A 17,438-nucleotide genomic window follows, 5' to 3' on the forward strand; every position below is an offset into this window, starting at 1 on the left:
CTACATAAGAAGGCTAGTCCACATTACCTCCTCTCCCAAGGTTCTCATGGGAGAATCATGATTCTAACTCTTGGAAAAGCATATAGCATTCCCAACTCAGAATCCACTGGACCCGGACAAAGGAGAGCCTTATCCCTCTGACCAATCTCCCAAAGTGGCTTTTCTTAAACTATTTTGTTTGGCTGTAAAGAGTACCTTTGTTGTACTTTCATTACGTAGAAGACCACCAAGAATGGACCACCGGAGTCTCAACACAATGATTATATTTATTATTTTATCGCTACATTAGAAATGAAAATAAACTGAGAAGGTGCAAATGTATGCCACTTCATGAATATTATGAAACAACAAATACAGCCACTATAGAAAGTTAAAAGTGGTTTAACCTTTGGGGGTGCAAGGACTACACACAGAAATGTCATCAATGGTAAGATTATTAACAGCATCTGCCAACTGGAAGGTATGTACCAATGGAAAGTTTAAAAAAAGGGAACACTGGCTTCCCCTGACCTCTTGGCTATGGGATATGGATGGGAAGACATCAGAAGATGCCTAAAATAGCTACAAACACATAAGTTTACAAAAAAAACAAGCCCCAAACTAAGACACTAAAGCAATGTTGAAATTTTCTGTTGGGAGGAGATCCACATTTTATGATGTTTGAACACACTCTTTCTCTTGTTGGATAGCTAGGGGAAAAAACAAACACAAAAAATCATTAAGAAGGTATATTTCTAGAAGTTCAGTTTTCTTCCAAGAGTTCTTTGCCAAGTTACTGAAGGCTGCCATATCTGCTTTAAATTTAGAAGGCCAAGGCACTAACTACAAATCCCCATTCAAGTGTGTGTGTATATGTGTATGTGAGTGTGTGTGTTGTGCATGCATCAATGTTAACCACCTGAACATTCATTAGAATTTACATCAACTGTTTTTTTTTTCATTTGAGAGGGAGATTTATGCTGTTGCCATTTTTTCCATAGATTATTCTGAGACTGAAGAAGTGAAGCATTTTCCTCAGGTTTAACTATCACTATGTAATTAGGAAGTTATACCCTTTAGACAATTACGACTAACTGTGAAACTCAAGTAACACTGACATGGCAAAAAATGTCCCTCAATTTTGTGAATATGTTTGGAGTTTCTCTATCAGGCTAAAACTCCCAAGGGCAAACCTGATCCCTTGAGTCTGGGAGCCTTGAGTGCACCCAAGATCTAAACTTGTTCTCTGCCTTATTTTATCATCAGGCAGAGAAAGCCAACACTGCAGTTTGTGTGGTTTTCTAGGAATGAAATCACAGGCCAAAATGGCTAGATGCAGAAAATACCTAATAACCATTAAGTAGACAAAACAAAGATTTTTCTAGTACTAAGTCTAACATTCCAAGATTGGTTGTAAAGATATTTTTAGTAATTTTCAACAAGAAATTCGTTTTTTATTCCCCCATTACTTCTTGGGTCCATCATATGAGAACCATTTGTATAATTCAAGTAAGAAGACAACTATTTGGTATTTTTAACTGTTGCATTAAATACAGTGGTACTATAATTATTTCTTAGTGGCAAAATTTACTAGAAGAGTTTATTTACTGAGCCTATCAATGTTCACCATTGTTTTTCTCCATTAGAAACCCCCAGCCCCATCCATGACTTACTTTCCTTTGAAGGGAGAGTATTTTTTTCTTTAGTGTTAGTTTTCTTCAGTTTTGACCAAACTTCTCCACTTCAGACAAGTCTGGCTTATTACTCATCTTGACTAAAAGAAAAACTAAAAAAAAAATTACATTAAAATACACAGAGCTATTGTCATACTAAGGAATCAGAGCCAAAAATTCTCATATTTAATATCAATGTGTATTTTACCGGCTGATTTTCAAGACAACAGCACACATCTTAGAAAAGCCATGTTTTTATTAGAATACTCTAAATTACACATCACTGCCCCATTTGTGTTAGGTAGTAAAAGCCATTAAATCAGGATGCAATAGAAACCAAGATGCTCTAAAATCCAGAGTCAAAATGTCTAATTCTTTTCGATTACAGCTGGGGTCAAATGGACGTGACAGAAGCACCTCCATATAGAGTTAAAAGAAAAATAAGGACTGTGTTTAACCAGCTAATGATTTTGTGACTGGATATAGCAGTAATTTGAGCAACTTCACTTTGCATTCAATTAATTTTGGGGGGCATTTTTCTTGGGGAGTAGGAATAAGCACACAAAAAGGGTTGGCATAAATTGTACTAGTTTCTTTCCATTTTATCTGCCCAGAGATAAAGGAGTCACAACAAGAGAGGGAGGGGATTTAATCCAGTCATAACTAATTACATGTCTCATAATAACTCCTTATGGCACAGGTTTGTAAATGCTGTAAGAAGGCACAGCTGATTAGGATCATACCAAGGCCTTCAGCAGAATGGGGTAAACAAATAGAATTGATTTTTATTTCACCATGTTTTCTCCGCAAAGGGAGAGGTTAGGAGATGAGATGCCCTGTGCCCATTCTGGTTTTGTACGGGAAGAGATAACAGGAGACCCCAGCGACCTGAAAACAGAGCTCTCAAGCATGTACCTGGCCCCACCCTGGTGGGGTCAAGGCACGTCTAGTGCCCAGAGTAGAATGGAGAGGCCCCCAAGCAGCAAGAAGTCCTGAATATGCCTCCCTTCCGTCGACGTTACCCTAAAACCCTCCTTTGACGAGTGGTCAGACGCCAATCTCCAGAGGTAGGAAAACAGGGGCTAACAAATCATAAAGGGCTGGGCGCGTGGGGCATTTTGTCAGGAAAAGTTTTCTTACATTTTAAAATAACTATCATCCTTGTCAGGCGCGCAGCCTACCTTTTGGCCACAGGAGGGGAGAGCGCGAAGGGCCAGCACCAGATGGCCCATTCCAGGGAGCCCCCAAACTCCTCCTCCTCTGGGGCTCGGCCTGCAGCCACAGCGGACCCGCCCCTCTCCCCTCCCGTGGCCTTGCAGCCATAGCGGTCGCCCCCTCGGGCCTTCCAAGGACCCACCTGGGGGAGGACTTGGCAACGCGCAGAAGGCGGCGCCACAGAAGACAAAGGCGCGGACTCGCCAGGAGACTAAGTTACAAACCGCCAGCTCCAACCTGGCCCCTCCAGTTACCGAAAGACCGACACCTCCCGCCACGCAGCTGCTGCACCCTCCTGTCCCCATAGTCTTCTGGCTCCGGGGGGCCACACGTCCTCACCTAAAGGCTTGAAAACCGGTGAAAGACCTACAGCTAGACCAACGCCTCTCCGCACTCAAGACGAGGTTAATGTTCCTGCGCGGAACCCTGAAATTATAAATCACGGAGCCGATCCCGCCCCAGACCTTTCTGATTGGCTGGGAGATCCCAGGCCCGCCTCTTCGCCCTTCCCCCCACTTTCTTCTTTCAGCAAAGTGGCTGTCCCCCACTGTCTCCTCTCTACTCTGAACCTCGGCTCTGCAACACTGTCTTGGTGACGTTATACCCAAGCTGCCTCGCCAGACCCCGTCCAAGCCTTCTCTGATTCCGCGAGGAATAGCCTGCCTGCCTCTTCCGCCTCTCCTACTATGTTCGTGCTAAAGATTTCACTTTCCTTCCTTCCAAGTTTATTCACCCCTCCAAGATAATTGGTGCCTCTATAGTAAGCAGCCACTTATTGTCCAGTTGGCTTTCAACGTCCGGAACTGGGAGATCCAAGCTGAAGGAGCTGTAATTAGGCTCTCTGGGCTTTATATAGCCAGCCATAAAGCCTAAGTACACTGTGATAACCAAACAATGGTTTGGAAGCAATGCTCAGTTGTGTCTGTTCTAATCCTTGGCTAGGCCTTGGAGGAGGGGCGCTCATTGAGAGAGTGGGCAGTTCAGAGTCATTCACCCCCATAGCTGGACATTTCTGTGACAGAGATGCTCTCCTATGTAAAAGTCACATTTTCAGTTTTTTCAGCCACTGAACATAGTAGTAATCAGTTTAGGGTAATCACAGGAGAATCCAACTATGGCTATTCATCTTTATCTCCCCAATCCATAGCACTCTCTTGGCCCAACAGGAGACACTAGATAAATAATGGTCTAGAGATTGCAGTAATACAGCCATGATAGAGCAGAAATTTTGTACAGCAGCACCACCCAGTGTCCATGATGGGGGATAAAAGTGAGAATCCAGTATTAATTTAAAGGACTAACTGTTCAAAGTCATTTTCTTGAAACTCCTCCAGAATCTTAGAGCATTAAGGTAATATGGAGATAGGACTATGTCATTAGCTTGCATCCCATATTTTCCACATGACTTATGTGTGGTGGTAGAGATCTACATAGATCAGCACCCACTTTCTCCACAAGGATTTTTCAAGCCCTCCCCACCTCTCTCCATTCGTTTTGTTTTCTATGCTTTTGTAGGACTTCATGTTAGTTTGAGAGTTTTGTAGCACTTCATGTTGATTTGGGAGATTTGTATGTTTGCTGGAGAAATCTTTAAAGCAGAAAGCCATCCTCGTTCAACAAATAATATTTATTGAGTACCTACAATGTCGCAGGCATTAAATATAATAAGCACCAGTGTTTCCACAACTCAGAGTTGAATGTTTTTAACATTTGTGTATATTTACTGTCACCCCTCAACTCCCTCATTTTAACCTCCATAAAGCTATGACCACATCCCTTCTCTAGTTCACTTCTCACACCCCTTCCCTACTCCTAAAACATAATGCACTCTCAGTAATTCCCCCATATCCTCAACTTCTTCTCTAAATGTGTCCTTATTGTCTTCCCCTAACAGAAACAAGGCTCTCCACCTGAGGATCCTTTGTCCCCTGAAGCCCACTCAAGCCCATTCAAGAGTAGTATATGACTTTTCTCTCACACCACCATTGTACCACAGAGCCTGAAGTTTGAGTAAATGTCTTTCTTGCTTCTCATTATTGCCTTTAGACAATTCCTTTCCCACATCCTTGAAAACTGTCAGCTGTTGGCAGCTTGTCACCAAAACTAGCCTTTATTTTTGTCATCTATCAAATTTCATTTTCCCATCTCTCTTTATTTCTTGAAGATTTTAACTCCTGGAGCACAGTCACTCTCAATGAAATAGTACTGTATTAATTCCTGGTGAGTTCAAGAGCAACCATTCTGACACACTGACTTCTTCAGTTCCTTGAACATTTCTCCTTCATGACATTGTCTTTGACCCCACCTCAGGTACTCACTTGCATGTCCACACCCTAGGGTTTATTATAGCAATTTTTTTTTAAATTTTTTTTCAACGTTTTTTATTTATTTTTGGGACAGAGAGAGACAGAGCATGAACGGGGGAGGGGCAGAGAGAGAGGGATACACAGAATCGGAAACAGGCTCCAGGCTCCGAGCCATCAGCCCAGAGCCCGTCGCGGGGCTCGAACTCACGGACCGCGAGATCGTGACCTGGCTGAAGTCGGACGCTTAACCGACTGCGCCACCCAGGCGCCCCATATTATAGCAATTTTAACAACCCATCCATAATCTCAATTTCAAAAATCCCTCTTTCTATCACCGCCTCTCTTTTCAGCCCACTCAGAACCTCACCTTCTCTCAACCTCACCAAAATCTCCAACCCATTGATCTTACCAGATTCCATCATCTTTTGTTTCCTTATTTTTTTTCTCTCTTCTCCTTCTCCAGCTCAAATGTTATGTTCAGTCTTCATTAGCACTTGTTTACATATACCCCATATTCTCCTGCCCCTCTCTCACTTTGTAATATTTTCCTGGAAAAATCATAACCTGGCTAAACTTCAAAGAGCCTGAACTCACAGAGCTAAACCTGGCTCGAGGAAAATGCACAACCACATGACCAATTTCAGCTTAAATTCATGATTATGAGTTCAATGGTGAATCTCAATCTGGCCTTAATGCTGCCAGTCAATCACTCAATGGGCCTCCTGTCCCTTAACTTTCCAACTTTTCTAAATTATTAATTCATGCCTTCTCTCTCCTCAAATTCCCAACACCATTTCCCCAAGCCAAATTTTCTGTTACTTTATATTTTACTAGAAAATTGTAGCTATCAAAAGAGAACTTTCACAGACTTCTACCACCATATAATTTTGTCTACCCACAACTACATCTGTATACATAGCCGTCTTGTTAATACCTTTATTAGAGTTCTCCAGAGAAACAGAACCAATATGATAGATAGATAGATAGATAGATAGATATGTAGAAGATTTATTATGAGGGATAGACTCATAATTATGAAGGCTGAGAAGTCCCACAATATACTAAATGCAAGCTGGAGGCCCAGGAGAGCCAGTGAGTCAGTCAGTCCAAGCCTGAAAGCCCAAGAACCCAGGACCTGGGGTGTGGTGATAGGTGGCAGGGGACAGACAATGGTATATGTTCCAGCCCAAGTCCAGTCCAAAGGGCTGAGAACAGAGTGACAATGCCAAGGGCAATAGAAGAATGTCTCAGCTTGAGCAGAGAGAGTAAATTTGACCCCTGTCTGCATTTTTTTTTCTATTTGAGTCCTCAACAGATTGGATGACACCACTCACATTAGAGAGGGGAATTATTTTTACTCAGTCTATTAATTAAAATTCTAATCTCTCCTGGAAACACCCTTGAAGACACACCCAGAAATAATATTTTAACAGTTATCTGGGCATCCCTAAGCCCAGTCACATTCACATATAAAATTAACCATCACATAAATTGTCATATATAAATTAGCCAAACACTCTTTGACAGGAGTTAAATAGGAAAGGATATGCTTGAAAGGATGCCAAAAATGTCTAGGAACTTTAAAATGTGCTAGCATAGATCAAATGCTGTTAAATTTTAAATGCTTTTTAGAAATAAAAGAATAAAACAGGGGCACTTGGGTGGCTCAGTTAGTTATGCTTTCAACTCAGCTTCGGCTCAGGTCATAATTTTATGGTTAATGGGTTCAAGCCTCGCATGAGGCTCTGCACTGAAAGTGTGGAGACTCCTTAGGATTCTCTCTCTACCTCTTTCTGCTCCTCCCCTACTTGTGTGCATGTGTGCACTCTTTCTCAAAATAAATACATAAAAACTTAAAAAATAGAAATAAAATAAAACGGTTGTGTCCTAAAATTGACTAAAGACATTTATTTAATATTTAGATTGTCAAAATATAAAAAGAAAACTAAAAAAGATATTTTAAATTCTCAGAACGAATTAAACTAACCTACCATAAATAAAATAAATTTTGGTAAAATGGGTTTTAGATAACTTTGTCATTAAATAAATTAATAAGGAAATAAGGAATACTCCCCCATATGGTATAAAATAAGTCAAATATTTAAAAGACTGGAGAAAGAATATCATTTCAAAAAGACTGTAAAGGTCTGTAGCACATATTATCCTATGAAGTATTAAGCCAAAGACTCCTAAGTGACTGTATAAGTCAGGGTTCTCCAGAGGAACAGAACCAGTAAGATATATTTCTTTCAAAGAATTTTATTTCAAGAAAGTTATTTCAAGGAATTGGCTATGACATATCTGAAATCCACAGAGCAGACCAAAAGGCTCATGCAGGAGTTAGTGCTACAGCCTTGCAACAGAATTTCTTCTTCCTCTGGGAAACCTCACTTTTTGCCCTTAAGAACTTTCAGTAGATTGGATGAGGCCTACTCACAGTGTTAGGGATAATCTTTATTTAGAGTCAACTGATTTCAGATGTTAACTACATCCACAAATACCTCCACATCAATGCCTAGACTGATGTTTAATTAAATAACTAAGTACTATGGCCTAGCCAAATTGAGACATCACAGTAACTAAAACACCTTCATCAAGAACTGTCTCTGGAAGACCAATTAAATTCCTTCTGAACTTCTACTTTTAATAATCTTATGTCTGCTCCAGTGATTTTTCCAGACATAATGCCACACACCATTTTTAAATTCAATAAATATTATTGAATTTCTATGATGTGGTAGGTACTATTGGAGTGTCTGTCCCTAAGTAGCTCCATAAATTTGAGGTTTCACAGGCAGTGAGTTTATTTGCTCTATCATTACCATTCTTTATTACCTTAAAGGAAATGTGTCAGCATTAAAAGAATGAATCTGAATAGACTATTGAAAAAGTTTCACCAATAAGATTTGATAGATTTCTTATCTCTCAATATATCTCTTCAAGTTCAGCATTAAGAGTCCCTTCACAGTCTCAAAGTTTCTGTTACTGTGTTGATTGTACACTTTTTTAAATATGAAATTTATTGTCAAATTGGTTTCCATACAACACCCAGTGCTCATCCAAACAGGTGCCCTCCTCAATACCCATCACCCACCCTCCTCTCCCTCCCACTCCCCATCAACCCTCAGTTTGTTCTCAGTTTTTAAAAGTCTCTTATGCTTTGGCTCTCTCCCACTCTAACCTCTTTTTTTCTTCATTCCCCTCCCCCAAGGTTTTCTGTTAAGTTTCTCAGGATCCACATAAGAGTGAAAACATATGGTATCTGTCTTTCTCTCTATGACTTATGTCATTAAGCATAATACTCTCCAGTTCCATCCATGTTGCTACAAAAGGCAATATTTCATTCTTTCTCATTGACATGTAGTATTCCATTGTGTATATAAACCACGACTTCTTTATCCATTCATCAGTTGATGGACATTTAGGCTCTTTCCATAATTTGGCTATTGTTGCAAGTGCTGCTATACACATTGGGGTTCAAGTGCCCCTATGCATCAGCACTCCTGTATCCCTTGGGTAAATTCCTAGCAGTGCTATTTCTGGGTCATAGGGGAGATCTAGTTTTAATTTTTTGAGGAACCTCCACACTGATTTCCAGAGCAGCTGCACCAGTTTGCATTCGCACCAACAGTGCAAGAAATGTCCCATTCCTCCACATCCTTGCCAGCATCTATAGTCTCCTGATTTGTTCATTTTAGCCACTCTGACTAGCGTGAGGTGACATCTGAGTGTGGTTTTGATTTGTATTTCCCTAATGAGGACTGACGTTGAGCATCTTTTCATGTGCCTGTTGGCCAGGTTGATGTCCTCTTTAGAAAAGTGTCTATTCATTTTTTCTGCCTATTTCTTCACTGGATTATTTGTTTTTCAGGTGTGGACTTTGGTGAGCTCTCTATAGATTTTGGATACTAGCCCTTTGCCCGATATGTCATTTGCAAATATCTTTTCCCATTCTGTCGGTTGCCTTTTAGTTTTGTTGATTGTTTCCTTTGCAGTGCAGAAGCCTTTTATCTTCATGAGGTCCCAATAGTTTATTTCTGCTTTTAATTCCCTTGCCTTCAGATGTGTCAAGTAAGAAATTGCTGCAGCTGAGGTCAGAGAGGTTGTTTCCTGCTTTCTCCTCTAGGGTTTTGATGGTTTCCTGTATCACATTCAGGTCCTTTATCCATTTTGAGTTTATTTTTGTGAATGCTGTAAGAAAGTGGTCTAGTTTCATCCTTCTGCATGTTGCTGTCCAGTTCTCCCAGCACCATTTGTTAAAGAGACTGTCTTTTTTCCATTGGATATTCTTTCCTGCTTTGTCAAAGATTAGTTGGCCATACTTTTGTGGGTCTAGTTCTGGGGTTTCTATTCTATTCCATTGGTCTATGTGTCTGTTTTTGTGCCAATACCATGCTGACTTGATGATTACAGCTTTGTAGTAGAGGTTAAAGTCTAAGATTGTGATGCCTCCCGCTTTGGTCTTATTCAATATTACTTTGGCTATTCAGAGTCTTTTGTGGTTCCATATGAATTTTAGGATTGCTTGTTCTAGCTTCGAGAAGAATGCTGGTGCAATTTGATTAGGATTGAATTGAATGTGTAGATTGCTTTGGGTAGTGTTCACATTTAAACAATATTTATTCTTCCAATCCATGAGCACGGAATGTTTTTTTTCCATTTCTTTGTATTTTCTTCAATTTCCTTCATAAATTTTCTATAGTTTTCCGCATACAGATCTTATACATCTTTGGTTAGGTTTATTCCTGGGTATTTTATGCTTCTTGGTGCAATTGTGAATGGGATCAGTTTCTTTATTTGTCTTTCTCTTGCTTCATTGTTAGTGTATAAGGATGCAACTGATTTCTATACATTGATTTTGTATCCTGCAACTTTGCTGAATTCATGTATCAGTTCTAGCAGACTTTTGGTGGAGTCTATCGGATTTTCCATGCATAATATCATGTCATCTGCAAAAAGTGACAGCTTGACTTCCTCTTTGCCAATTTTGATGCCTTTGATTTCCTTTTGTTGTCTGATTGCTGATGCTAGAACTTCCAACACTATGTTAAACAACAGCAGTTGGGGCGCCTGGGTGGCGCAGTCGGTTAAGCATCCGACTTCAGCCAGGTCACGATCTCGCGGTCTGTGATTTCGAGCCCCACGTCAGGCTCTGTGCTGACAGCTCAGAGCCTAGAGCCTGTTTCAGATTCTGTGTCTCCCTCTCTCTCTGACCCTCCCCCGTTCATGCTATGTCTCTCCCTGTCTCAAAAATAAATAAACGTTAAAAAAATAAAAATAAATAAAAAAAATAAACAACAGCAGTGAGAGTGGACATCCTTGTCATGTTCCTGATCTTAAGGGGAACGCTCTCAGTTTTTCCATATTGAGGATGATATTAGCTGTGGGCTTTTCATAAATGGCCTTCATGATGTTTAAGTATGTTCCTTCTATTCCGAATTTCTCGAGGGTTTTTACTAAGAAAGGATGCTGAATTTTGTCAAATGTTTTTTCTGCATCAATTGACAGGATCATATGGTTCTTCTCTTTTCTTTTATTACTGTGATGTATCACATTGATTGATTTGCGAATGTCGAACCAGCCCTGCAGCCCAGGAATGAATCCCACTTGATCATGCTGAATAGTTTTTTTTTTTTGTATGCTGTTGAATTCTATTTGCTAGTATGTTGTTGAGGATTTTTGCATCCATATTCATCAGGGTTATTGGCCTGTATTTTTGCTGGGTCTCTGTTTTGGGAATCAAAGTAATGCTGGCTTCATAGAATGAGTCTTAAAGTTTCCCTTTCCTTTCTATTATTTGGAATAGCTTGAGAAGGATAGTTATTATCTCTGCTTTAAATTTTTGGTATAATTCCCCAGGGAAGCCATCTGCTCCGACTCTTATTTGTTGGGAGATTTTGATAACTGATTCAATTTCTCACTGGTTATGGGTCTGTTCATCTTTTCTATTTCTTCCTGTTTGAGTTTTGGCAGTGTGTGGGTGCTTAGGAATTTGTCCATTTCTTCCAGGTAGTACAGTTTGTTGGCATATAATTTTTCATAGTATTCCCTGGTAATTGCTTGTATTTCTGAGGGATTGGTATTGGTTGTAATAATTCCATTTTCATTCACCATTTTATCTATTTGGGTCCTCTCCCTTTTCTTTTTGAGAAGCCTGGCCAGAGGCTTATCAATTTTGTTTATTTTTCAAAAAAACAACTTTTGGTTTCATTGATCTGCTACACAGGTTTTTTTTGTTTTGTTTTGTTTTGTTTAGATTCTATACTGTTTGTTTCTGCTCTGATCTTTATTATTTCTCTTCTTCTGCTGGGTTTGGGTTGTATTTGCTGTTCTTCCTCTATTTCCTTTAGGTGTGCTGTTAGATTTTTTCATGTGGGATTTTTCTTGTTTCTTGAGATAAGCCTGGATTGCAATGTATTTCCCTCTCAGGACTGCCTTCACTGCATCCCAAAGCATTTGGATTGTTGTCTTTTCATTGTCATTTGTTTCCATGTATTTTTAAATTTTTTCTCTAATTGCCTGGTTTACCCATTCATTCTTTAGTAGGGTGTTCTTTAACATCCATGCTTTTGGAGGTTTTCCAGACTTTTTCCTGTGGTTGATTTCAAGTTTCATAGAATTATGATCTGAAAGTGTGCATGGTATGATCTCAATTCTTTTATACTTATGAAGGACTGTTTTGTGACCGAGTATGTGATCAATTTTGAACAGTGTTCCATGTGCACTTGAGAGGAAAGTATATTCTATTGCTTTGGGATGCAGAGTTCTAAATATATCTGTCAAGTCCATCTGCTCCAATGTATCATTCAGGGCCCTTGTTTCTTCATTGATTCTGTGTCTAGATGATCTATCCATTGTTGTAAGTGGGGGTATTAACGTCCCCTGCAATTACCATATTCTTATCAATAAGGTTGCTTATGTTTGTGAGTAATTATTTTATATATTGGGGGCTCCCGTATTCAGCACATAGACATTTATAATTGTTAGCTCTTCCTAATGGATAGACCCTGTAATTATTATATAATGCCCTTCTTCATCTCTTGTTATAGCCTTTAACTTTTTTATAGCCTTTAATTTAAAGTCTAGTTTGTCTGCTATAAGTATGGCTACTCCAGCTTTCTTGTGACTTCCAGGAGCATGATAGATAGTTCTCCATCCCCTCACCTTCAATCTGAAGGTGTCTTCAGGTCTAAAATGAATGTCTTGTAGACAGCAAATAGATGGGTCTTTTTTTTTATCCATTCTGATACCTTATGTCTTTTTGTTGGAGCATTTAGTCCATTTACATTCAGTGTTATTATATAAACGTGTGGGTTTAGAGTCATTGTGATGTCTGTAGGTTTCATGCTTGTAGTGATGTCTCTGGTACTTTGTGATCCTTGCAAATTTTCACTCACAGGATCCCCCTTAGGATCTCTTGTAGGGCTGGTTTAGTGGTGATGAATTCCTTCAGTTTTTGTTTGTTTGGAAAGACCTTTATCTCTCCTTCTATTCTGAATGACAGACTTGCTGGATCAAAGATTCTCGGCTGCATAATTTTTCTGTTCATCACATTGAAGATTTCCTGCCGTTCCTTTCTGGCCTGCCAAGTTACAGTAGGTAGGTCTGTTACTACTCTTATGTATTTACCTTTTTAAATTAGGGCCTGTTCATCCCTAGCTGCTTTCAGAATTCTCTCTTTATCCTTGTATTTTTCCAATTTCACTATGATATGTCATGTAGGAGATCGATTCAAATTATGTTTGAAGGGAGTTCTCTGTGCCTCTTGGATTTCAGTGCCTGTTTTCTTCTCCTGATCAGGGAAGTTCTAAGCTATGATTTGTTCACATACACCTTCAGCCCCTTTCTCTCTCTTCTTCTGAAATTCCTATGATACAGATATTGTTCTGTTTGCATCACTTAATTCTCTAATTCTCTCATACTCCTGATTTTTTTTATCTCTCTTTTTCTCAGCTTACTGTTTTTCTATAATTTTATCTTCTAATTCACCTAATATCTCCTCTGCATCTTCAATCTTTGCTGTGGCCACCGCCATTTTATTTTATACCTCATTTATAACATTTTTTAATTCCTCGTGGCTATTTTTCAGTCCCTTGATCTCTGTAGCAATATATTCTCTGCTGTGCTCTATGCTTTTTTCAAGCCCAGCGATTAATTTTATGGCTATTATTCTAAATTCTTGTTCTGTTATATTGCTTAAATCGGTTTTGATCAAGTCGTTGGCTGCCGCTACTTCCTGGAGTTTCTTTTGAGAATTCTTCTGTTTCATCATTTTGGTTAGTCCCTGCAGTATCTCCAAAGTGCAGGGCACTTCCCCTGTGCTGTCTGGAGAAATTTGTTTTGGTTGGCGGGGCTGCAGTCAGATCCAATGTCTGCCCTTAGCCCACCGCTGGGGCCACAGTCAGACTGGTGTGTACCTTATCTTCCTCTCTCCCAGGGTCAGGACTCACTATAGAGCGGTGTGGCCCCTGTCTGGGCTGCTTGCACACTGCCAGGCTTGTGGTGCTGCTTTGATGGGATCTGGCCAAGGGCATATCAGAAGGGGTGGATCCGCCAGGTGTACAGGGGTGGGAGGTGCAGGCTTAGCTAGCTTTGCCATAGGTGGTCCCCTGTGGGAAGGGCCCTGCAACACAGGTTGGGAGGCAGGCCCATAGGAGGGATGGATCCACAGAAGCACAACATTGGGTGTTTGCGTGGTGCAAGCAAGTTCAGTGACTGGAACTGGTTCTCTTTGGAATTTCTGCTGGGGGATGGGAAAAGGAGATGGCGCTTGCCAGTGCCTTTGTTCCCCTGCCAAGCTCTGCCCTTCTGGGACTCAACAACTCTCCCTCCTGGCATCCTTTCACCCTCCCGTCTCCACGTGCAGAGCTGCTGACTTTTAACATTCCAGATGTTAAGTCCTGCTGGCTGTCAGAACTCATGGAGTCCGGCCCCTCCACTTTTGCAAGCCAGACTTTGGAGGCTCTGCCTTGCCTGGCAGGCTGCCCCTCCACTGCCCCGGCTCCCTCCCGCCAGTCCATGTAGTGCGCACCACGTCTCCACCCTTCCTACCCTTTTCTGTGGGCCTCTTGTCTATGCTTGGCTCTGGAGAGTTCATTCTGCTAAATGCCTGGTGGTTTTCTGGGTTATTTACACTTATGTGGGTGGAATATAAGTGATCAGCAGAAGGAGATGATCCCAGCATCCTCCTATGCCACCATCTTTTCTCTTCCCTCCCCATAGAGGTTTCTACAGGCTTGGTTTATGGCTCATATATGATATATTCTGGAATGTTACATGGGTTGTCATGTGCAGTGTTCTATGTCAGTTAAGTAACTTTTGCTACGCATTTAAATCTTCTTTATCTGATTTTTTGTCTGTTTATTCTGTAACTCAAGGAAGTGTATTAAAATTTCCTACTGGGACTGGATTTTTCCATTTCTCCTTTTACTTCTGTCATTTTTTACTGTTTATATTTTCTCCATTTACTTCTATCACTTTTTGCTATATATATTTGGGCTCTATATTAAAAGGTGCATGCAAATTTAAAATTGTTTTATTAATATTTTTATTTTCAATTAAACATTCCATCATTTGCAGTCTCCCTTTTTCTCTAGTAAAACTTTTACTTGAGGTGTATTTTATCTCTTATGAATTGTTATACCAGCTTTCAGTCAGTCATTGCTTAAGTGGTATATTTTAGCCATCTTTTTTTTTTCTCCAAATTTTCTATATCCTTACATTTTATATATGGCCCTTTTAAGGATCGTTTGATTGAATGAATTTTTTTTAATCTAGATTTATGATCTCTGCTTTTTAATTTGAAAGCTTCAGGCCATTTACATGTAATTTAAGATATAATTTGGTTTAAATTATCTTACTGTTTCCCTTGCATGTATTTTCCTGTTCTAGTTTTCTTTTCCTCTATTTTGTTATGTTTAATATTATTATTATTATTTTAATTATTTAATTTTTACCCATTTAGCTTGGTAGTTACATATCCTTTTATCATTTTTGTTGTGTTTACCTTTCAGATTACAACATATATTTTTGCTTTATCACAGTTTAATATAAATTAGTTCTTTTGCATTTCATTAGATAACACTAGCACCTTTCAGTATTATACTCTGTCAATGCACCTCCTGATTTATTGATATGTATTTTAATTATATATAATATATGTATAATATAATTATTATATAATATATATAAATTATTCAAAGAAATCATCAAATGAGTCAATACTCTTTTAGATTTTCCTCCATATTTTCAATGTCATTATTCTTCATTCTTCTTGCATTTATATGCCTTCATCTCAGATCATATTTTTTATCCTGAGCATAAACCTTTAGTTTGAGTTGGCTTGTGACAAATTTGCCTAGCTTTTGTTTGCATTAAAGTATTTATTTCTTTAACTTCCATTTTCGAAAGGTAAGTTTTTTATAGACACAAAATTCTAAGTATGCAGTTATTTTATTTCAGCAGTATGAAGTTAGAATTTCACTTTCTTTTAACTATCATTTATTTTCAAAAATTATGTCAATCTTATTTTCACTCTTTTTAAGATAATTTGTTGTTTTTCTTTCCTCTTTAAATATTTTCTCTCTTTGTGGCACCTGGGTGGCTCAGTCAGTTAAGCATCTGACTTTGGCTCAGGTCATGATCTAGTGGTTCATGGGTTTGAGCCTCATGTTGGGCTCTGTACTGACAGCTCAGAGCCTGGACCCTGCTTCGGATTCTATGTGTGTGTATCTCCCTGCCCCTCCTCTGCTCACACTCTCTCTCACTCTCAAAAATAAATAAACATAAAAAAATATTTTCTCTCTTTATTTGCGTTTCAACAGCTTTATTATGATGGTCATGGATTCCCTCATACCCCAGTATGCTTGGCATATATACTGCTTCTTACATCTGTGACTTGATGTCTTTTGTTACTTTTCAAAATTTCTGAAGCATTCTATCTTGCAATACTATTCTGTACTGTTCTCTCTCCTTTATAGGACTCTAATTAAACATGTTTGATTTATTTTTTTTTCATTTTGTAATCTTTATGTATTTTTGAAAGAGAGAGAGAGAGAGAAAACAAATGGGGGAGCAACAGAGAGAGAAGGAGGCACAGGATCTGAATCAGGCTCCAGGCTCCGAGCTGTTAGCACAGAGCCTGATGCAGGACTCAAACTCATGATCCGCAAGTTCAAGACCTGAGCTGAAGTTGGACGCTCAATGGACTAAGCCACCCAAGTGCCCCTAAACATATGTTTGATTTATTTACTGTATCCCCCTTAACTTTGTTCCATCTCTTACTATATCATTCATAATGTTGTTTCTCCATACTTCATTCTGGATAGTTTCTTCACACTCTTCATTTATTTCTCTAACTCTTCCTTCAGTGTGTCTCATATGCTGCTAATACCATGATTATTCTTAATTCCAGGTATTGCTCTTTTGAGTTCTAGAAATTTCATTCATATTTTATATTATCAAATTGTTAGCTAAAATTTTCAATGTTTTAGGGTTTCTTGACAATTATAAGCATGATTTTTTTAAAGTTTATATCTAATAATGCCATTATCTGGATTTCATGTGGATTATTTTTAATTTCTTTTTTTTCACTCCTTGATTTTCAATCATTTTTTATTATCTCTTTTTAACCTAGTTATTTAAAATTTTCAGAGAACTGTATGTAATAAATTGTAGATTTATTTCCTTCAGTCATAGAATGAAGTTATCTTTCTTCAGGAAAAAAGTTTTTTGTTTGTTTGTTTGTTTGTTTTTCCTGATAAACTGCCAGACAGCAACAAACAACCCCAAATCCCTTTAATCCCATTAGTGGTTGAGATTATTAATCTGGATTTCAGACACTTGGGGGGGGCTGGTCTATTTCCAATTTATCCTTACTTGCCTGGCATAGCTTTCAGAGATCCCTAAGCATGAGTGGTTTTCCAGGGTCCCTTCCCTTCGGAACCCCCACCTTCAACATTTATGTACTTATCCCTATGACTGTAGAAAATCTGGCATGAATTTTCAGCATTTAAGCTGTCCTGTCTCCTTAGGAGTCATCAATTGCTGCTAAAGGAAAAGGAGCCAAACATTAGGATTTTCTTTTTTCCTCTTATCTTTGATCCATAACATCCTACAGCACCGTTAGCTCTTTGATGCTTTCAAATAATACTTTATTTTAAATAATTTTTTACAATTATCTAGTTGTTCTTAGTCGGAAGTTTGGTCCAATTTAGCTTATCTGTCATTGGTAGAAGCAAAACTCTAAATTTATTTTTTTATGCTT

General features: G+C 38.9%; 1 long non-coding RNA gene across 1 annotated transcript; it reads right to left on the reverse strand.

Moving 5' to 3' along the window:
• Nucleotides 1-246: 246 nt before the first annotated feature.
• Nucleotides 247-3,302, reverse strand: LOC122477789. Its single transcript, XR_006295760.1, has 3 exons — nt 3,207-3,302; nt 1,653-1,765; nt 247-689 (listed from the first exon to the last, which is right to left on the reverse strand). It is a non-coding gene; the product is annotated as an uncharacterized LOC122477789 (long non-coding RNA).
• Between the last annotated feature and the right edge of the window lie 14,136 nt (nt 3,303-17,438).

The sequence above is a fragment of the Prionailurus bengalensis genome, chromosome X (assembly GCF_016509475.1).
Source record: "Prionailurus bengalensis isolate Pbe53 chromosome X, Fcat_Pben_1.1_paternal_pri, whole genome shotgun sequence".
Lineage (NCBI taxonomy): Eukaryota > Metazoa > Chordata > Mammalia > Carnivora > Felidae > Prionailurus > Prionailurus bengalensis.